This window comes from Perognathus longimembris, chromosome 2 (genome assembly GCF_023159225.1).
Source record: "Perognathus longimembris pacificus isolate PPM17 chromosome 2, ASM2315922v1, whole genome shotgun sequence".
Lineage (NCBI taxonomy): Eukaryota > Metazoa > Chordata > Mammalia > Rodentia > Heteromyidae > Perognathus > Perognathus longimembris.
In genome coordinates, this window is record NC_063162.1 from 150037167 (window position 1) to 150060685 (window position 23519).

Below are 23519 nucleotides of genomic sequence, written 5' to 3' on the forward strand. Positions count from 1 at the left end.
GGCGTCACAGCCCGACCCGGTGTTGCCCCGGCCGCGCTGCTCGGTGGCCGGCCTGCCGCCGCCGCTCCGCCCGCAGACGCACCGCTGCCGTCAGCGCCCGGCCGGTCCACACTGCATCCTGGGAGCCGGCGCCGCGGCCCGGCCGACGAAGGCCCGTGAGGCTTCCTGGAGGCAGCGCGGCCGCACAGCCCCACCTGCAGCCCGAGCGGCGAACGGCAGCGCGACGCCCGCCCTCCCGCCCGCCCGCGGCCCCGCCCCGCCCGGCCCCGCCCACCCCGCGGGAAGCCCCGCCCGGCCAGCGTGAAGCCACGCCCACCCGTCGGAGGCTCCGCCCCGAGACCCGCCCTGCTCGGGAGCGTCCCACCCGAGGCCCCGCCCCTCCCCGGGCGCCCCGCCCCCCGAAGCCCCGCCCCGCCCCCGAGCCCGCCCTCTCCGGCCCGCGGGAACCGACCTCCCCGGACCAGCGGGCTCCCCGGACCGGCGGGCTCCCCGGACCGGCGGGCTCCCCGGACCGGCGGGCTCCCCCGCCCGCCGTTCGGGGACGGAGCCGCAGCTGCGCGCTGAGTCATTGCCCAGGCCCCGCCCCGCGTCCGCGGGACTCGGTTACCGAATCTCCTGTCCTTGCTCCGCGGAGCCGCCGCGGCAGCCTGCCCGGGCCCGGCCGGCGCGCTGGAGACCCGGGAGCGGCCCGCCCGCCGCGGCCCGGCCCGGCCCGGCCCGCTCCGCGCGGTCACTCGCGGCGTTAGGTCCCGGCCACGTCTGTGCTCGCTTTGGCACGGAACAAATACTTCAACAATAGGACAAAAAAATGGGCAAATCCGTGTCTGCTAGTTATAGTAATGTTTTTATTTTGCCAGTCCTGGGGCTTGAACTCGGGGCCTGGGCACTGTCCCCGGGCTTCTCCTGCTCGGGGCTAGCACTGGCCCTGTCTGTGTAGGTGGGGCTGAGGGTTCGAACCCAGAGCTTCATGCTGGGCCAGCACTCTTCCACCAGGCCACCTCCCCAGCCCTGTAGTGAATATTTGCATGGAATGAATGAGCCCCAGTGCCATCACTTTTATTTTGGTAAAGAGCTTAGTATGCCAGATAGTCGTGGCACAGTGAGACAAGTCAGCTCAGAGCAAGCCCATTTGTGTCTTAGAAATGTGTGTAAATAATAAAGTGTGGGTAAACATAAAAATGGTATCCTCATGTTTAATATGTGTGTATGTAATCGTCTGACTTTTGTAAGCAAACACATTAAATGTAGTCTGGTTTACTAATGTGAGGCCACAGACCATTTTTTTTTATGCGCTTAGTAATGTTTGTAAATTCGTGTTTTTATTTTGTAATAACAAGAAGAATATCCTTAGGTAGGGAGAGAAAATGTAAAAACAGAACACAACACAACCGAGCAGGTTGGAAGGTGTGGGGCCTCCGTGTGGTGAGTCGGGTGCATGGTTCAGAATTCCCGGTGCTCATGGCCGGTCATCAGGGGCCCTGGGCACTCTTTCTCTCCGCCTCAGCAGTCCACAGGGCCATCCCCGATGTGTAAAAATAGAATTATCCCTGGCTCTGCCTCTGAGGAAGCTGTTACTCCTATTCTTTAGGGAGGCCTGCTCCCTATGTTTGACTTTTCCCTTAAAATATTTGATGTGGCTGAATTTAAGAACCTTACACAATACACAAACAAAAATCAACACCACCACAAACAACTAAGTACAGAACTGGTTACTCTTTCATGGTTGATCTTTTTCCATACTTTTATTTATTTTTCAGTTAGAATCTCTTTGGGAGGGGGAATACTGGGGCCTGAACTCAGGGCCTGGGCACTGTCCCTTTTCTTCTTCTGCTCAAGACTGGCACTCTACCATTTGAGCCACAGCTCCACTCTGGCTTCTTGCAGGTTAATTGGAGATAAGAGTCTCATGGACTTTTCTGCTCAGGCCAGTTTTGAACCATGGTCCTCATATTTCAGCAGCCCTGTATTATTAAGGATCTCACTCCCCAGGTAAAATTAAACAGGCAACAGCAAAGGAGATCAAATGGGAAGGGCAAAGAGGATCAAAAGGACTGGCAGCCTCTGCACAGTGGCCCAACCCTTTGGTGGAAAGGCCACACAGTGAGAGGGCCCTGATATCAAGGCACTTACTGACCCCACCGAGTACCTTACAGCTTCTAGGCAGTCCATCCTTACCCAATCGCCTACCTCTCACCCTCGGGTATAATTCTACTTCCCCAATAAATCACTCTTCAGTGTCCTCCCACTCTTTCTGCTGCTTTTGCTGCACCACCCGAATCTTCTGTATCCAAGAACTGAGGAACATCGGGAACATTCCGACCGTGGGTAACAGTTCTTGGTTAAGTCAGTTGGTGTCTCAGGGGTTTCCTTGTCTCCTGTAAGGTGGAGAGTTTGGGGTACATCTGGAAATGTCTCTGAATCTGGCCTCCTCGGGGGAGATTTAGAACTTTGTAGGCAGGTAGGGAGGGACAGAGACCTGGTAGAGGCGGCACCCCTCTTCTTCCAGGAACCCTAGGGAAAGCAGAAATGCTCATGGAACCTGCACCCCCCCCCCTCCGCTTCCAGAAACCGTTGCTGGAGCCTGTATCCCTTCCTCTGGGAAAGTGAGAAAACAGTTCTGAGAAAGCAAAGACCTTCACGACTCCGGAGCAGACCCCGCAGGGGACAAACGCCCCCCTTCCCTAGGGGTGAGGTGGGTAAGGACCCAACCAGATACCACAGCAGCCAAGACTCACCAAAGGACTAGGCAGAGGGACCCCATGCGCCTACAGTAGGCTGGTGGTTTCCAGGCCCCACTTCTCAGTTACACCGAGGACATCTGTACGCTCCTTTTCCTCCCCTGGGAATCAGGCAGATTGGATCTCAGGTGGCACAGGGCGGCCCTCCCGGTCAGGAGTTCAGAGTGGCGGCTTATTACAACCTGCCTATGGCTAAGAGGCGTTTCCTCAATTTCCCCTGACACATTACTCTTATTTTCAAATTAGCTTGGCCTCTACTCCCATTCTTCCTACCACTTGGTTCTTGGATCAGCAGAGCAGAAGAAGGACAGACGCTAGATGGTAACTGCCTTTCACCACTAACTTGCTTTGATAGGGCACTCAATTGGAAATCAATGCCTCCACGCTCTCTGTGACCTAGTGGCTGGCGATTCTTTGCTACTATGTCATGACGCTCTGTGCTGGCCGTTCCCTTTCACACTTAGTGGAGTGGCTGCTTCAGGACTGTCCTGGAGAAGGGGGCCTAGTCCTGCTTAAGGAGGCAGGATGTTAGCTCCACGCAGCCTTAGTGTTTTAATGATGGGCTTTTCTGTGTCCCTAGATGGCCTGAGCAGTGGGGGCAGGGTGCTGCCGTGATTTGGGAGAACACCTAGGAATCCCCCAGAGGAATCCTTCCCTTAGTAGGGATTCTCTTTGGGTTGGCTCTTACCATCCACTAGGAGATGACCCTTTTGAACAAAGTCGACCCCGCAGAGGGTCAGCAGCCAGACTACATTGTCAGGCTAACCCTCAATATTCAATAAAAAATTACCACCAACGTTAGGGGGAACTGCTATAGATTACTTTCTTTCAAAAGAAGCCGTGGGAATGATAAACCTTCCAGTTTCATGAGCTTCTTCCAGTATGTGTCCCCACTGCCTACTCTGGCCTTTTTGGGGGGACAGGTTTTTCACTTGGACAAGGATCATAACTTGCTCATCTTTGCATTTCCCAAAGTTAGCCAACCACGTGCTGCATAACTGATAAGAAAATATGCACTCTATAAACATAATGGTTTTCTTATAGCATAATCAAACTTGAACTGTATCTTGCAGAATTTTAACAGGTGGAGAGCATTTCAGACCAGAGGATGATAGCAGAAGTGGAGCTGAGCGAGAGCTCACAAAAATTCAGGGCAGGACTAGTACAACAACGCTCATCGCAGCACAATTTGTCATTGCTAAAACATGGGACCAACCCAGATCCCCTCAGTAGACGAGTGGATCAGGAAAATGTGATACACAATGGAATTTTATGCCTCTATCAGAAAGAATGACATTGCCCCATTTATAAGGAAATGGAAGGACTTGGAAAAAATTATACTAAGTGAAGTGAGCCAGACCCAAAGAAACATGGATTGTATGGTTTCCCTCACAGGGAATAATTAGTGCATGTTTAGGCTAGTCATAGCAGATGATCACAATAGTCAAATAGCTATGCCCTTATGAACACATAAGATGATGCTAAGTGAAATGAACTCCATGTTATGGAAACAAGTGTTAAGTCATTGTAATTATTTCAACATGCCATGTGAAACCGTAGCTTTTTTTTGTTTGTTTCTCTTGTATTCCCTTCTCTTGTATTCCTGGTTGTACCCCCGCTATCACTGTATCTCATCTGAGTACTCTGTATGCTGTATATACGTGTATTAGAACTAGGGAAGGGAAGGGGAATATCAAAATCAAGAGACAAAGGATAAAAAGACAAACGACTCCAAAAGCAACACTTGCAAAACCATTTGTTGTAAACCAACTGTACAGTTTGTGGGGTGGAGGGAGAGGGGAAGAGGAGGGGGAGGCAGGGGACAAATGGGGGAGGAGGTAACAAGTTGAACAAGAAATGTACTCACTGCCTTATGTATGAAACTGTAACCCCTCTGTACATCACTTTGACAATAAAGGGAAAAAAAATTCGGGGCAGGAAGGTACAGGCCATTTTAGGAGGAGGATTCAGTTTGGCTAGGATTTGGAATAACAATGGCAAATAAGCTCTGTTAACTTCCTGTCACATCACAAAATAGAGAATTAACCTATACAGAGAAAGAAAGAGGGTTTGCTCTGGCTCCTGAGCCGACGAGAGGTTCCCGTCCATGATCGGTGGACTCGCTGCTCTTCGGTCTCTGATGGGGGTAGGGGATGGCAGCGGCAGGCAGGCAACGCACAGAAGAAGAAAACCCACTTACCATGTGGCTAGGATGGAAAGGAGAGCGTCCTGAGGCCCTTTGAGGGCACACTGCCGATGACGCAAAGCCTCACATCGATTCCCACCTCTTCAAGGTTCTGCTATCTCTCCATGACGCCGCTCTGGGGGAACGAGCCTTTATTTAACACTTTTTTAACCTTTTGAGGACCCCCCCCCCAATGCCCCCCACATCCAAGCTACAGCGTAGGCTGAGCTAGAGAACACCATGAGTGCGAAGGCACCTAAACTGTGTTCAGACTGACGTCTCCGGAGATGGTAACTGCGGTTGGGCAGAGAGGAACCCGACTGGGGGCTGATAGGAGACTCAGCTGAGGTGGGAGATGAAATGCAGGAGAGGTAGAGGAGGGGAGAGTGGAGTCAGCAGGCAGACCAGAGGTGAGGGCTGAGTAACCACAGCAGCAGTGAGAAGGCGCAGGAGGGACCGGCACTGGGAGCACAGCTGGGACGCACCTGTCCAAACCACTGGAGACTTCCCTGTACTGAAGGATTCCAGGGCAGCCCGGGGTGTTGGGTCTGGACGGAAGAAGAGAGCACCTGCAGCGCAATGAGCACTTGTTGGCATGCGGGGCGGGACGCCCCAGGACAATTTCGAGGTCGTAATCACCTAGCCCAGATTTCTGACTTGCTCCTCCATTCGTGTTTCTGGTGAAGCTCTACTGAATCCAAATTTCCAGTACAATGGAAAACCTGTTTGTTTGTTTTTTTTTAAGGGCTGTCAGGTGCCCGGTGGCTCACGCCTGTCATCCTAGCTACCCAGGAGGCTGAGTCCAGGAAGGACAATTCACGAGACCGTTATCTCCAATTAACTACCAAAAGGTCAGAAGTGGAGCTGGGCTTTAAGTGGCAGAGAGCCAACCTTGAGCAAAAAAGCTAAAGGACAGCACCCAGGCCCCGAGTGCAAGTCCCAGTATCAGCACATGCACCCCCTCCAATGCATCCTTCCCTCCTCCCCGCGCCGCCCCCCCCCCCCCCCGCAAAGGTTATGCCGAACCAGTATTTCTGTAGGGGCTGCAGTAAGGGTAAGGGTGGGGCTCTCGTGCACAGACGAGTGTGGAAAAGCACCACTGTCATGAGTCCACCTCCCGCCTCTGCTTACAGAAAGAACGATGGCACGAATGACTGGATGGAGGTCTAGGGCCTCCCACGACCCGTCCTTCCATCCGCAACAGTGGCGCCGTCTGTCCCCACAAGCGTCACAGTAAGCAGGATACTTTCTCCTTTCGTGCCTTCCCTCCTATAGCCTCCGTGTCTCCCAGACCTGCTCAGGGCCGGCTTCCTCCACCAAGTCTTTCCTTCCCAACCAAGCCTGCGAGCGAACTGCCTCCAGGCACGCTCCCATAACTTTTACTCTGGGTTAACTTCATTTGGCACTGAGAGACAAATGACATACGGGCTAATTAACGGGCAGTGTCCGAACTCACCTTACTGATGATAAGTTTCTCTACAGCAGAGATTTTACCCTAGGTCTCTTGTCTCTCTTATAGTTCCTATAACCAGGTTAGGTTCAGGAAGTAGAAAGGAAGGACTTGGTGCAGGTTTTGACTGGTTGGGGCACGTGGTGTGATAAACCGGGATCCTATGTACTCATGACTTTCCTTTGGTCTAACTTCACTAATTCACCCCCCCCCCCGCCCCCCGCAGCCCTTCTCCCTTTCTGCTTAGCGTTCCTAGATAGGGTAGGAGGCCTCACAGGAAGGCCCCGATATTTGAGAAGATGGTTGCTGCTCTGTTTGGCCTGCGCCCCGACAAGAAGAGATGTTGAACAGAAGCCCCAGCCAGCCTATGATGAACAAACTTCTTCATAATAAGTCCCAGGATTCGGGGGCTTCTGGTTACCATAGCTTAAACATAGTCTGTCCTGACTCATAGAAAAGCTTGGTGAAAGGTGTCCAGGTGTTGGAACCAGTTCCCTCCTGAGCTATCGGGTCGATGTCGCTTAACTGCCTTTCTCACCCTGCCCCTACTCCAGGGAGAAGACAAGACCCCCATCCCCCACCCCTGAGGGCCTCACAGAGAGTTTCCCCTGTGGCTCTTAGAGAAGAAAGATGTGGGTGGACCTGTGGCTGGCTCTGGACTCTCTCCCACAGAGCAAGTGCAGATGCTTGGCTGGAGTCCCCCGGGGGGAAAGATGCCAAGGGTGATGGCTATGAGGAGCTCCGGCCTCTCCAGCTCTTCTGCTGAGAGCTGGGCTTGCCTGCCATGAGGACGGGCCGGCTGTGGACCAGAGTCTGGGAACATTCTACACCAGCTCACTCAAGGAGGGAGACGTGAGCATGGGTCCTACAGTGGCCCTCAGCAAGCCGGATGCTGGGATGTGTTGTTTAACAATTCACGCAAACCTTGTAGTCAGTCACCTTCATAAAACTTCCACGCTAGCAGAAGTTTTAAAGGACCATCTTGATTGACTGGCCACTGGAAAAGGCCGGTGGTTTAGTGGTTTAGCTGGTTGCTCCGTGCCTCTTTCTAGAAGGGTCAGGCCTCAGTCTAAGAAGCCTAACTCCGAGGTGCTTCAGAGAAGTTGGAGGTGTGGTGTACAGCCAGGGATGAGGATGGGCACGTGATACGTGGGTGGAAGACATTTCAGTGCCCTGACATCCATCCTGACATGCCTTTGGGTTTTCTAGAACTTTCTTTAGGCACAGTTACTCTGATAAGCCGATGTCGAAATCTGCCTTACCTAAAGAGAGTTGCTAGCTGGCCACAGCGACCATGTGGGTGATCTGTCCTCTTAGAGGTCAGAGTGCTGAGCTGTAGGAATGAAGGACTGAACACCAGGGCAGACCAGGCTTCCCTAGCAGAGTGAAAGACCGTGGGCTTGAACTCACCTCGGCCGGAGTTCTCCTCCCATCGGCTGAGGGTGGAGAGTGCCGTGAAAGAAGACTCTCTTGAGGCAAACTCTCAAAATAGAAAAAAAAAATCCAGAACGTATGTTTAAAAATTTAATAACTGGTACAATAGAATTTCTGGAGTACAGATTAAACTATTTGCACTAAAAAATAATTTAATAACGGTCCCGGTACTTTATATACGTGTTTGAAAGTAGAACAAAATGACCCCTGTTGCTATTGTTTTATGAATTGGGGGGGGGGAAAAGAAGTTATGAATGTGACCAGGCTGTATCATAAGCAAATATAGTTATGTCAAAATGAAACCTCCTTGGGAAATGAATAGATGCTAGTTAAAAAAGGGGGGAAAATGTAAGTTAAAAGAAGGAAAGAGGAGAGAAAGGGGACAGGAAGGAGTGACAGAGGGGTAAATGTGATCGGCACACATTGTATTCGTGTACGGAAATAGCACAACGAAGCCCCTCACTTTGCGCAGTTCATATACGCTAATAAGAGTGATTTAAACAGAAAAAAGCTTAATAACAGAAGTTATTGAAATTCAATTCTAAGTTCTCAATAGCTTTTGAAAATAGTGTTCTAGTTACAAAAATTAGGCTTCCCACCATGTAACTCAGGAACATTAACTGTGCAGAACACAGGCTACCCTAGCAGTGACATTAGTAATTATAATAGAAACAAGCTTATTATTCAGATTCTGACTCAGATTTACAAGGTATTTTGAAGCTTTATAAGGCTGACCCTTGAGTCATCAATATTTGATGACCTCATAATGAATACAATATTCCCTTACAGCTTTCAGAGTGGAGGAAAGATGTCACATCAAAGGCTAGTCAGACAAAATTAGGGATATTTCCTAGGAACACTGAGTCATCTCTAGCTTGGCTAGGGACAAAACCTACTCAGTAGGAGTTAGTCAAATCTATATTGAGTACTTACTGAGTCCTTAGTCTGGTATTGGGCGTGAAGGGTACATAGTCAAGGTGACCGTATTTCCTAGATAAAAACTCAGGGTTTTGGGGTATTGAAAAAGATTTTTATGCCACTTACTGGTGCTTAGACATGATCTGGAAGATGTAATATGAACTCCAAATAAAGAAAAAATATTGGAATAGTTTATACATCCATCTGGACAAAGGTTATCTGCAATTATGAATGACTAGGAAAGCAGGTATGCATGGTCATTTGTCCAACACCAACTACTGAAGGTTCAGTACAATAATGAAAGCTGCGGTTTCTACCTCAGGGAGCTTACCATCCAGTGGGAGATGGCCATGCAAATCGGTAACAAGAGGATGAATGTGAAATCAAAGTTCAGTGGGGTGAATAGGGAAAACCAAGGCTTGCCTGGGAGTCAGCAAAGGCTTCTCAAACCGGTGGGAGTTATTTGGACCGTTAAGGTGGCCAAGGAATATTCCAGACAGGAGATAAAATGTAAAACACATGGGAGATGAGGATGTGCACAGATGAGGACAAGAAAATTCAGTGTGATTAGAGCGGTGATTGATTGTAGGACAGAGTGAGGGGTGAGATACAAGGCGGTCGGATCTCCAGTAATTCTGTTCTAAGTTTGAAACTTAGATGCTATTTTCTAAGCTAAGGGTGGTTAAACCATGTTAGTGACAAACACATTTCTTCAGATGAAAACTTGGGAAGAGCAGTATAAAAATCAGGCCAGTGAGGTCTCGTCGGTAGGGGAAGGGACTCACAAGCTCCTCCATGACTTAACCTCGTTCCCTCTTCACTAGAAAGCTAAGAAGACTCTCCACAGTACATTAAAATTAACTTACTTTATTGTTGTTATAGAGGTGATGAACAGAGGGATGACAATGACAGGATGTCAGGTAATGAGTACACTTCCTTTTGAACAGTGTTTTCTGTTCCCTCATTCTCTCCCAGTCCCTCCCTCCCGTCTCCACCCACAAGTGGTACAGTTCACTTTCATCAGTGTCCAGTGAGCTCCACTGCCGCACTTTTTCGTCCTTTTCCCCTCGAGTTTTGTGTCCTCCCACCCACCCTCCCAAAGAGATACACGTGAATACATCATACATAAGGTAAAGTAGACAGGATCATAATAAACTAAAAAAAACACCCTTTGTTTCTATATCTTGAAGTTTGTTTCAGTAAGTATATTATTTTACACAAACATGAAAAGAGGCACTTAGTCATGTGTTCTTTGTGTTTCTCTCCTAACAGTCCCCCCTTTGGGTCTCATTGTGTATATCTATATTCCACAGTACATTTAAAAAAAACAAACCTTAATTTAAGAATTGGGATGGAGCTGGATACCAGTGACTCACACCTATAATCTTAGCTACTCAGGAGTTGAGATTTGAGGACCATGGTTCAAATCCAGCATGGGAAGAAAAGTTTGTGAGACTTTAATCTCAACCAAAACACCATAAAATGGAGGTGCGGTTCAAATGGTAGAATGTCAGCCTTGAGCAAAAAAAGCTCAGGGACAATACCCAAGCCCTGAGTATAAGCCTTAGTATTTGGAACAAAATTGAGATAGATCCTAAAAAAATTAACAGATAAGAAATGAAATAGACATTTGGAAAAATTACTCTTAAGCTTATATAAAAGTTGCTTTAAGAAAGAGTAGCAGATGTCAAGGTTGAAAACACAAGGTCCAGGTGCAATATAGTGGAAGAAAGACAAACTTGAATAAGCATGCTAGCAGCATGCTGGGATCATCTTCAAGGACAGGGACATCTAATTTGGATTCATAACATTCCCAGATTGATTTATGGTATTCTCCTCCTACCCTCATTTTCTACCACTCTGGAAGAAGATAACATGTTGCAGAGTCTCAAAATATCATCCATCCTAAAAGATAAATTGGAGTGAACTACAGATGATGCATTCACATCTACAGGAAAGCCAAAGCATCACGTTATCAGGCATTGACTTTAAGCTAACTGTGTGTTGTAAGTTGAAATACAATTAATGAATGACAGGATGGATAATTTCCAGAGAACTGAATGCAAGAAAGAAAATAGTTATTTCTCTAATGTAAAGAACCCTGCAGATAGGTTTAGCAGCAGAGTAGACATGGCCAAAGCAAGCATTAGTAAACTGGAAGAAGAGTCAGAGGAAAATATCCAAGTGTGTGTGTGTGTGTGTGTGTGTGTGTGTGTGTGTGTGTGTGTGTGTGTGTGTGAGAGAGAGAGAGAGAGAGAGAGAGAGAGAGAGAGTTAATGGAAACTATAGAATACCTAAAAGAGAATATGAGCATGCTGATATGGACCAAAATACATGCAATTGGAATCCCAGAGAGACAGGAGAAAGAGAAAGAGGCAGAAATAATATTTTAAAAATCATGACTGACCAGGCAACAGTGACACACATTATAATCAGGAGGCTGAGATCTGAGAATTGTGGTTTGAAGCTAGCCCAGGCAGACAAACCTGCAAAACTCTTATCTACAGCTAACCATTTAAAGGTGAGAACTGGACGGAGGCTCAGGTGGTGGCATATCAGCCAAGAGTTGTCTCTTCTGGTTTCTGGTAGCTGCCAGCATTTGTTGGCTGTGGGTATCATCATTCCAATCTTAGCCTCTGTGAGCATATTGCCTTCTCTGTGTTAGATCTCATTTCTTGTCTGGTATAAGGATAACATAACATTTATGGCCCTAGATAATTCAGAATAATTCAGAATCTAGATAATTCAGAATAGTTTCCTTAGATCAGGAAAAGGCAAGCGATGTCCAGCGTTACTACTTGTCTTCAACTATGTTCTCAAAGTCTTGGCTAGTAGAAAGGAAACAAAAAAGAATAAAAAACACTAGTGATAGCAATAGAGGAAATAAGACTATCATATTTACAGGATATGATAATATACCACTATATACGGAATATCCAATGTTAGAACTGATAAGTGAATTTAACAAGTCATTAAATACAAAATAAAAACCACAGAAATCAAATATATATATATATATATATATATATATATATATATATATATATATAAATTTTTTTTTTTTTTGCCAGTCCTGAGGCTTGAACTCACGGCCTGAGCACTGTCCCCGGTTTCTTTTTGCTCAAGGTTAGCACTCTACCACTTGAGCCACAGTGCCACTTCTGGCCATTTTCTGTGTATGGTGCTGAGGAATTGAACCCAAGGCTTCATGTATACAAGGCGAGCACTCTACCACTAGGCCATATTCCCAGCCCCTCAATTATATTTCTATATTATAAAAGTTAGGAAAGGTGTGTGTGTGTGTGTGTGTGTGTGTGAGTGTATACACATGCACATGCATCATGCTGGTACTGGGCTTAAACTCAGGGCCTTGTGTTCTCCTTCAGCTTTTTCTACTTAAGGCTGGTGTTCTACCACTTGAATCACAACTCTACTTCTGGCTTTTTAGTGGTTGGCTGGAGATAACAGATGAAATTTCCTGCCTAGGCTTGCTTCAAACCTCAAACCTCTGGAAGTGGCTCTCTGGCTCAAGTGGTAGAGCACTAGCCTTGAGCTGAGGAGCTCAGAGACAGCGCCCAGGCCCAGAATTCAAGCCCCAGGACCAACCAAAAACCCCCACAATCCTCAGATCTCAGCCTCATGAGTAGCTAGGATTGCAGGCATGAATCACGAGTGCCTGGCTAGAAAGAAGTTTTATGAAACAGAAAACAATTCTATTTTTAAAATATAATTTTATTGTTATTATTAAGGTGTTATACAGAGTGGTTAACATTTTATAAGTCAGGTGATGTGTACATTTCTCGTTCAGACAATGTCTCCCCTTTCTTCTCTTTTTCCGTTTCCTCTTCCCGTCTTTGCCCACAAGTTACATAGTTCATTTTCCACATAGTGTATACTGAAAAGCATGATTGCATTTATACACCTTCTCTCTCCCCTTCTGTACCCCCTTGGCCCGCTTACAAAAAAAAAAAAAGCAAAAACTAACACCACCAACAACCACAAAACCATGGAAAACAATTCTGTTTACAACATGGGAAACTGAATGTGGACAGATAAAAACGAAACTATCTACAATCTCTACATGAAAAACTAGAACATTATAAAAAGACCTAAAAAATAAAGAAATATATTAAGACAGTGGTTTACAGGACTAGATATAGTAACACTATTAAATTTTCCTTCAACTTTACCTATAGATTCTAAAACAAAAAATTATATAATATTTTAGTAGATATTGACATGCTGATTTAAATTTTTTTATGAACACTTAAAAGTCAAGAATAGAAACAAACTCATGAAGGACAATCAAGCTGGAGGAATTTATAACATATACTTATATGGTAATTAAGGCAGTAATAATTGATGTGATATTGGTGCTTAAGAAAATATATAGGTCAATGGAACAGAATAAAATGTCCAGAACAGAGCCAAACCTGTGTGAACAGTGGATTCTGATGAACTTGGGACTACAGAGAAAGAAGAAGGGTCTTTGTAGTCAATGATGCTGGCTGGAGCAGACACTTCACACATGATACCCAAGTGGCTAATCAATTGTGGCACAAAACCACTTTGAAAAATCATATGCTATTAACTCCTCAGACAGAACAAATGCATAAGAATGATCCAAAAAATCTACTCTGTCTCTCTCTGTGTATAGAAAAAAATGTGATCTACATGTGCATTTGTCACATATTTGAATATTCATAGCTACTTATTTCTAACAGCCCTAATCTGGCAAAACCCAGAATATTCCTTCAGAGCAGGCCAGATAAGTAAACAAAAATTTGTAAAGTAGAATACTACAGAGCAATGAAAATGAACTAACCATTCTTAGGTACAATAATAGTATGGCCAGATATCATGGACACAATGATGGGACAAAGATATGTAAGTTTCAAAAGTAGGCCAGTATCTTTTAAGAGGTTAAAAGAGTCGTACTTTTGGAGCAAAGAGATCTGTGTAGGAGAAAGTACAAAATGGCTCCTGGGGGGATAGTAATGCTTCTTTTTGTGTTTTTAAGTTAACTTAAAAAACAACAACAATTACTTTCTGGCATTCAGGATTGCAAGTTAGAGGGCAGTGTGGGCTACATAGTAAAACCTATCTCAGTCCTCTCTCTCCAATAAAGAGATCCAAGGAACCAAACAATAAAACACAGGAAAATTCTTAGAGTCTCTCTGGTTTACCAGTTGCTACCATTCTGCTTCATTTGCTACACACACACACACACACACACACACACACACACACACCATATAAGTGTATGTTTTCTAAATCATTAGAATGTTAGTTGAAGACATTTGATACAAGTAAGTATTTGAGCATATATTTTCTGTTTTTGTTTTTTGCAAGTCCTGGGCCTTGACTCAGGGGCCTGTGCATTGTCCCTGGCTTCTTTTTGCTTAAGGTTATCACTCTACCACTTGAGCCACAGTGCCACTTCCAGATTTTTCTGTGTATATGGTACTGAGGAATCAAAACCAGGGCTTCATGAATGCTAGGCAAGCACTCTACAGCTAAGCCACATTCTCAGCCCCTGAGCATGTATTTTCTAAGAACAATGGCTTTCTCCTATATATCCACAAGAGAATCAGGAAGTTAATAAATGATATAAGTACCCATTATACAATATTTGCAGCCTTTCTCAATTGTCCTGTCTCCTACAACTAGAACTCCAGATCCAGAAAATACTAATATATTGTTTTTTAAAATTATACCAAGAGAACTATCTGCATAGCGTTCAATATCTTACTGCAGTATCTCTCCTATTTCCTTAGATAACGTTTTGTATCACTTAGAGCTTTTCCCGATGAGGTCCTCTTATCAGTGAAATGTGCTATTAGGTATATGATTTACATTTGATTTTTTTAAGGTTTAGCTCCTTATATTTAAGGCTGTAGTTGCTGGTTATGTAAAATACCAAAACGATTTAAAAGTTGAGGCTATATAAAAATGTAAATGCACCTGTTCCATCAGTCTCTTCCACATTATTTCTATATGTTCCTGTATATTATTCTGTCTCTTGATTTGGATATGCGGTGCTATAAGTGATTTTTTTTTTTTTGGTGTCAGTCCTGTGGCTTGAACTCAGGGCCCAGGCACTGTCCTTGAGCTCCTTCTGATCAACGCTAGTGCTCTACCACTTGAGCCATAGCTCCACTTCTAGCTCTTTGATGGTTAGTTGGAGATAAGAGTCTCACGGTCTTTGCTGCCCCAGCTAGCTTCAAACTACCATGCTCAGATTTCATCCTCTTGGGAAGCTAGGATTACAAGCATGGGCCACTGGTACTCTGCTACATGAATGATTTTTTTAAATTATTTGTAAGGCTCAATATTTATGACTGGGCACTTTCATATGTTTCCTATTTGAATGAAAAAGAATTGAAAGAGTCTTCCCAGAGAGCCGTGCCAGTGTTTAATCAGGAACATAGAATCATTATAAGTATTGAATGAAGGCGTTATTGTAGGCATATGACCTTGTACAATGGTGGATGAATGAGAAAAACTGGTAGTCCAGAAGGGGGAGTTGGAGGACCAAAGAAGTGTCAATAACCAGCCTCTCTAATGCACCACAGGGCAGACCAGTCAGATTGCCACACCATGAATTCCATTTTTGGTTTACGTGGAAGTTTACTTACATAATCATGGTTAATTAAATCACTGGCCACGATCCACTCAACTTTCAGCTTCTCTCTCTTCCCTCGGAAGCAGGGGGCTGGGACTGGAAGCACTCACCCTCCAAATGTGAATTTGGCTCTTGTAGAAACCGGCATCCTGCCTGAGATAAGTTAAAGATGTACTCTGTAAACCATAAAACAATACTAATGTAACAACAGAGTTGTGGCTGCTGCGACAACAAAGCACACTTACAATTTATTTAGCGTCAAAAGAAGAAATCATAAAGGAAATTTTGGACCAAATGGTAATGAAAGTATGGAAAATTTTAAAGCAGACAAAGTTAAAACACTGAGAGGAATTATTTTATTGTCTCCCATGCTTATGATAGAAAAGTGGAGAAATTTAAAGTCAAAGATCTAAATTTCTATGTTAAGCAGCTACAAAAAGGGTAATTTGGCCCAAGATAATAAGAAGAATTAAATCAATTAATGAAATAAGAAATAAACAGTAGACCTTATGTATGGAACTGTAACCCCTCTGTACATCACTTTGACAATAAATAAGTAATTATTCAGAAAAAAAGAAACAAACAGTAGATAAAATGATTGACCCAAAAGTTGATTGTTGTGAAGACCCACAAAGTTTAGAAACTACTTGAAAGATTGATGTATAAGAAGAAAAAAAGAAAAGAAAACAGAAAAGTTCAAAGTACTGGGAAAAATTCCCACTAGTTCCAAAGACGTGCAGAAGCAAATTTAGGAGACATTACAATTACCTCAATGTCCATAGATTCAACAGCTTATACCAAAATGTACCCATTTCTTGAAAGGTGCAACTTTCTAAAGCTGATAAAAGAAGAAATAGTTACGTATGAAAATGTGACCCCTCTGTACATCACTTTGACAAGAAAGAAAGAAAGAAAGAAAGAAAGAAAGAAAGAAAGAAAGAAAGAAAGAAAAAGAAAGAAAGAAAGAAGAAATAGGAAATCCATAGAGCCACGTGTTTTTAAAGTTGAACTTAAAAATACATGACAGGCTGGGAATGTGGCTTTGTAGCAGAAATATTAAATAAAAAAAAATTTAAAAGATACAGTGGAGGCAGTTTTCCAGAAATTAAAACATTGAGAATAGATCAAAGGAAGGATAACCAAAGAGGCAAAAATAATGGAATCAGAGGTTGAAACAAAGCTATGCAAAAGCAAACTGGAGTGAACGGGATGAGGGTGGGGTAGTATCTAAGGAAATCACTCATAATGAAAGATAGATTTCCATGAGAAGGGAACCTGCAAGGTCTGTAAGTGTGGCTTCAGTGAAGACACCTGCCTCCCAAGCTCCAGGCCCCCAGGGAAAACTCCAGGGCCACCCAAACAAACAAACAAACAAGAATGAAAGGTGATCCTCACCAAGTAATCAGAGTGCAATTCCAAAATACCAGCACCAAATGGAAGGTCCTTGGAACTTCAAGAGTGACAGAAAAAGGTGACAGACACAAGACAGAGTCACAGCAGCGCTTGAGTTTTCAAGCATCTTTATCGATAAGAAGGACTATAATTTACACCCAAATCTACATGCCTGTTCAGCTTACCTACTGCCACATTGGAGGATTCTGAATATAGAGAATATGGGGAGCAGGAAGAGAGGAAGCCAAAGAGACAAGTCATCATATGGTGAAGTGTTTGATGCAGAGGCTCAGATAAAGGGGATTAAATTAGCACAGACAAAAGGGATTTGCTAGGTAGTTATTGGGGTCATGGGGGTATAGCTCAGGGGTAGAGCATTTGACTGCAGATCAAGAGGTCCCTGGTTCAAATCCAGGTGCCCCCTTTTTGTGTTTCTTTCATTTGCAGGAACTATTGTTGATATTCTAGTCTATTTTTCTTTCACTCATTAAAATTATGATTCGTAGAGCAGGAAAGTGTCAGGTGAGCCGGTGTGTGTTGGGTGGACATTTCTTTCTGTGAACTGCTTTCTTCTATGCCAGAGCACAGTTGCCTCTGCTGGGCTAGATTTACCTCCCCCAGTGCGGGTATGCTAAGCTTACTCCCTTATCAGTGCTCCCCTTTTCACCCTCTCCCCTGGGCACCTGACCAGCAGGCGGCCAAGGTGGTATGAAGGGACACAGGCAAGCGTAAAGTGCACGTGGCTGAACGAGATCCCCTTTTCCTCCCTCCTTACCCACCAAGGAAGCCAGGCGCAGACGGATCTCGGAGACGCTTCGGAGAGCAATCCGGTTTAATCGGGAGGTACTCACAGTAATATAGTTGTGATGACGAGGATTGAGCATGAGCTGGCGATAGGCTGGCGAGCTTGTCCATCGAAGAGCAGCTCCCAAGGACCTCCCTCATGGACTAACGTCACTTCCCATAATACCGCCCTGTGGGCAAAGCCCGCGCAAAAAGGAGCACACATGCTTGCTGGTGCAAGGTGGGGGATGGTCTCAAAGCTACCCCTTCTGGTTCCGGACCCAGAAGGAGATAGGTGTGGCTCACTTCCACACTGCCCCAGGGCTGGGGGAAGGGCAGCGTCTCAGGAGCGCTCTCCTCGCCCTTCCCCCCTTAAGGCAAAGATGAATCCCCAACATGCCTCAGCTTCAAAGGTCTGAGCCTCGCTCAGCCCTTCTACCAGGAAGAAAAGGGATTCTGTAGGACTGTTGCTGTGGATGCCCATGTGTGAGCTGTGTGGCCCTGTGAGTGAAACCATTCTGTCTTCACTGGAAGAGATGTGAAGGCTAGAAGCCCAGGCAGGAGAGAGTGGGGCCACTTGTGACTGAACCAGTATGGCAATGGGAAATGGATCCACTCAAGGCCATGTCTGAATATAGAATGAATAGAGACGTGAGGAAAGATGGTAATGCAGTCAAACCTGGGCACTTCTATAAAATTGTTCTGGAGGTATAATTTAAGTTTACAGAGTTAAGTGTTACTACACATGTGACAGAGATTAACTAGGTGACTACTTGTGCCACTGGTAATAAATGTGTTGGTAGTCTGGGTTGTGGTCATAGTTGAAGAAGTGCTAATGAAAGGTTATATGTAACTGGGGGTATAGCTCAGGGGTAGAGCATTTGACTGCAGATCAAGAGGTCCCTGGTTCAAATCCAGGTGCCCCCTTATTTACACTTATTTTGAAACATATGTTAACCACATTCATCTTCAGAGGCCTTCAATGGAGTTCGGAGTTTACCCATGGTTGGGGCTTCTAGAAACAACCTTACGGACTCTTTCTCAGGACTGTATGAGGTAGAGTTATATTGATGTTCCTTTCGTCTGTACTATCACTACAACCAGTGAAGGGCCCTCAGGCCAACTTGCCTGAGAGTCCCCTGCCCCTTCAATAAAGTTCACACAGTAGGTCTCAGAGATGCCCATATACGAGACCTCCCTGTTTCTTTATTTCTCCCTTCTTGTTTTCTACTCCTGCACAGCCCACTTTTAACATTGCTCCTGGTTGAAGACAAATTTGTTCTTGGCATGGTCCACTCAGTAGTGGAACACACAGGTGAACTGGCTGTTGACCTAGTAGGGAGCTGCATTTAGGAATTGCCAGGTTCCTGCCTGGGAGGAAGGAGCTGAAGCTCTTCTGAGAAGACAAGCTCAACATGGAGGTGAAGACTGGAAGGAGGCCGAAGATGTCAGGAGAAGTATAGTCCAGTACAGTATAGATCTACTAAATGCAGTTTGTGGAAGAGATGTCAACACAGCACTATGCACTGAATTAGGATGGCGATTTGTTTTTCCCTTGCTTCTGTTTGGCAGCAAAAGGAAAACCTCGCTAGTGCCTGTGGGTGTTTGATTTTGATTCAACTGGTGGAACTTCCAGGATGCCTCCTCCCAGAAAAAAAAAATTGAAATGTACTATTTTTAAAATTTATTTTATTTTATTTTTATTTTAAGTAATGTACTATTGAGAGCTGGAAAACTGTGACTCTGAAAACCTGGATGGCAGAAAATATTATTTAACTTGCTGAGCCAGTTAAGAGTATTTTAGGAGGAAAATGTTGAAAGCAGGAGCTGTTTCTTTTTCTTTTTTTTTTTTTTTTTTGCCAGTCCTGGGCCTTCGACTCAGGGCCTGATCACTGTCCCTGGCTTCTTCTTTTTTTTTTTTCTCAAGGCTAGCACTCAGCCCTTGAGTCACAGCACCACTTCTGGCCTTTTTCTATATCTGTGGTGCTGGGGAATCGAACCCATTGCTTCATGTATAAAAAGCAAGCACTCTTACCACTAGGCCATATTCTCAGCCCAAGGAGCCGTTTCTTACAGACTGTCTTTAGTAAGATGCTACAAGAATATTTTGAGCTACAATGAGGTCCTGGGATTACATCCAAGTATTACTGCTCATGTGTATTACTTCGAGATTTCAAATTTTCTTCTCTATCTAGCATTCTACTTACTAATCACCATCATCACTATCCTTCCTTTGGTTTGAGTCATTTTTGATCTGGTGATACATTTATCTGACATCAGTCAGGGTCCTGTTGTAAATGACATGTGCCCATTTTAGAAACACTGACTGAATTGTGCTATAAAGTCTATACAATGGAAGCTTCTCCATTAGAGCACAAACAGAAATTTGCCAGGCTGACAGGGCATCACAATTACTGTCTAATCTGATTTTAAAAAGAAAGAAATACAGGGCACCCCTAGAAATTCTGGTTTAGCACCACTTAAGATGAGTTTGGGAACATTGGTCTCCTGCTAATATTCACCCTAAAATCCAATAATTCTCAGTTGCTTTGCAACTGTATTATTTCTTTGCAATTGTATTATTTTACTTTACCATTGTATTGTTGCTTTGCAGTTGCGTTATTGAGAACTTGTAATAACGTGTAATTTTAAACAATATTCAGTGTTAAACACCAGTGGTATACAGGCTGTTTCTCTCAGTCTATGACTGAGAAAACTGCTAGAAAATCTCCAGGGGTCATGAGCATATACCGTATGGGGGCTGTGAGAGGATGAACACCATGAGCTCTAAGCATTGTAGGAGGGTGAACAGGTTGTGGTACATGACTGCTAGAGTGGCATCAGGCCAGAAGAAAGGATGCAATTCCCTGCATTGAAGCTTAAATAATGCTTACTAGGCATTATTAATTGTTCGTGATAATCACAGGTGGGTGATTTAAATTTAGACGCTCTCTACCTACTCTCATTTTTGCTCACTGACTTTTTCCTCTTCTAAGTAGTTTAATTTAAATTCTGTTTTATCAACTATTCCTACATGCTGTTTTGTGTTTTTTTTGGCACCAGTCCTGGGGTTTGAACTCAGGGCCTGAGCACTGTCCCTGGTTTCTTTCTACTCAAGACTAGCACTCTACTGCTTGAGTCACAGCACCACTTCTGGACTTTTCTATACATGTAGTGCTGAGGAATCGAACCAGGGCTTCATGTATATGAGGCAAGTGCTATATAACTAGGCCACATTCCCAGGCCCTACATGCTTTTATCGTCCATTTGTTTGGATATATTGTTTCTATCCTTTCACCTTAAGCTTACATTTGTCTTTGACAGTCCGATGTGTTTCTGGTGGGCAGCAAGTAGTTGGGTCATGCTCAATTCAATTTGTGATTCTTTGTCCTTGATTTGAGAATTGAGACCATTAACATTTAGAGTTAATATTTTTGGTAATTCTTTCCTGTTCTTCCTTTGTTAAGCCACTCCTCTTCTGGTATTTTTGCTTTTATAGCTTTTCTTTTTTCCCCCAGAGGTGAGGACCAAATTCAAAGCCTTGCATTTGCCATGCAAATGCTCTTCCACTGAAAGAAATCCCCAATCCCTGATATTTATTCCTTACTGTATTCTCTTTCTTATGTTTGTCTTTCTTTTCTATGTGTAGAATTCCCTTAAGTATACCCTGTAGTGCTGATTCTTGGCCATAAATTCTTTTAGCTTTCATTTACTGTAGCAAGTTTTAAATTTTGCCTTAAGAATGAAGAACAACTTTGCTCAAACCACTAATCTAAGTTGAAAAACTATTATCTTCCGTGGATTTGATTACATAATTCTATTCCCTGCTTATATGTAGAGTGTATTTTGAGAAATCTGATGTTATTCTCATGGCCTTATGTTTGTATGTGTTTAGTTGCTTCTCTTTGCAGCTTCCAATATTCTTTGCTGGGTATATTGAGTGCTTGAACTATCATATGTCCAAGATTGTTTCATCTCTGAATCTTTTTGTTTGGGGTTCTTTAAGCGTCACTGTGGTAATGCTTTCTTCCTCAAGTTAAGAAAGCTTTCTATGATTTTATTGAATAGATTATGTTAGCCTTTAGTTTGTTTTCCTGCACCTTCATCTCTACTCCTGATTCATAAGTTTGGTCTTTTAAATGGAAATCCAAAGGACTTGGATATCCCATTCCCTTAGTTTCTTAGTTGCTTTTCAATGCCTTTGACTGATTGAGGTTTTCTGCTATCTCTGTCAGCAAAGATTGTAATTTGATTCCTTTTCAGTGTTTTTTTTATCTTTATTAAATTCCTATTTCATATCCTGCATTGTTTTATTTCATTGAGGTATTTAAATTCCCTTTGAACACCATTAGTTACTAACTTCTCTCTAAATGTGAGAACAAACTTATGCCAACTGGCAGAGAAAATGCAGAAGAATTGCCTTCTTCCTATTTTCAGAAAATGCCTTCACCAACTTTATAAAGATCCATCACTTGATATCAGAGCATCCATAGGAATGTGGACTGTTGAGGTATGTCTTCTTGCTTGGTCCTCATTGTTCCAGTGAGGCTGATCTGATGAATGGCTGATTGCCATTTTAAACCACACTCCATTTACTAGCATGGGATCAGAACCTCTCTGCTTTGGATTATTCTTTTCAAATCTCTCCATAGTATCTGATACGATGATCACTGTCTGAAATCTCAAACTTTTAGGTGAACTGGAAAAATGTTCAGTAAGAAGACCTTAATGAAGTCATGCCTGTGCATGACCAGAAACTACAGAAAAAAGAATAGGAAGAAGCCAGGGGTGAAGAGGGCTTCAGTCTTGGCCAAGAGGGAGAAACAGATGATGACAACATTAGCAAGTGCCCCTGTAGGATGAACACAGATAGCATGTGGCAATGAAGGTTTAGAATGTTTATTAGACACACACAAGAAGGTGGGGGTATAGCTCAGGGGTAGAGCATTTGACTGCAGATCAAGAGGTCCCTGGTTCAAATCCAGGTGCCCCCTTACAACAATTTTGGTAGCCTAGAACCCCTCTGTCAGGGCAGAAACACTGTCCATGTCCTGGGGATAAACCTTATATATAAAAAGGCCTCCAAGTCAAACAAGATGTCAGGACTGAAGTTTGGCATGGAGAAACTTTGTGATCTCTCTTCCTACTCACTTGTCTGATGCCAAGGGTATTAGGAAAAGACACAGAAATTTCAAAGCCAAATAGAAGTCTGTGTGAGAGAAGTCAGTCAGCTTCTATTATGTAAAGCAGTGGAAATGAGGAAAAATCACAGTCTTCGAGTGCAGTAACAAGTGTGACAGTGTCAATCACCCGTGAGGGTGTAATTCAGGAGTCTTACAACTGGCTGTATAAACAGTCGTTGGATTGCAGCTGCCACCTGAGACTCTTACATATTTTTGTTGTTGTTGTTAGTCATGGGGCTTGGACTCAGGGCCTGGGTGTTTTCCTTGAGCTTTTACGTTCAAGCTTTTAGTGCTCTACCATTTTGAGCCACAGCCCCACTTCTGGTTTTCTGATGGTTAATTGGAGATTTGAGTTTCATGGGCTTTCCTGCCCTGGTTGGCTTTGAACAGAGATCTTCAGACCCATCCTCCTGAGCAGATAGGTTTATAGTCATGAGCCACCAACACCTGGCTTATGGACCATCTTTAACATTCACTGTCCTATGTCACACAGCAAAGAACATGGATGTATCTGATTGCCACACCTCTCCTTTCTCAGTGTAGTCCTCATTCCATGATATCTTCATGGTACTTTCTAGCATCTGTTCAGGGCCTAGGAAACTTACTACTTTTCCAAATCACCACCTTTAGATCTAATGTACCCATCCACAGGCGGGAGAGATGTCTGCAGATGCAGATACTGAGTGTTTCTCAAAAGAAGTGAGGCTGTCAGTAACAATGAATTTGCCGAGTATATATAAGCTCTGCAATCTCTGGGCTGGATCACAGCACGGGGGTGCGGGGGGTGGGAAGTTACCCAAATTGGTGAATT

The 23519-nt window shown here is 44.2% G+C and overlaps 3 non-coding genes across 3 annotated transcripts; all 3 read left to right on the forward strand.

Annotated features, from left to right (window-relative positions):
* Positions 1 to 17094: 17094 nt before the first annotated feature.
* Positions 17095 to 17166, forward strand: Trnac-gca. Its single transcript has one exon. It is a non-coding gene; the product is annotated as a tRNA-Cys (tRNA).
* A 1214-nt stretch (positions 17167 to 18380) lies between these two features.
* Trnac-gca lies at positions 18381 to 18452 on the forward strand. The gene has a single exon. It is a non-coding gene; the product is annotated as a tRNA-Cys (tRNA).
* A 3995-nt stretch (positions 18453 to 22447) lies between these two features.
* Trnac-gca lies at positions 22448 to 22519 on the forward strand. Its single transcript has one exon. It is a non-coding gene; the product is annotated as a tRNA-Cys (tRNA).
* Positions 22520 to 23519: the final 1000 nt, after the last annotated feature.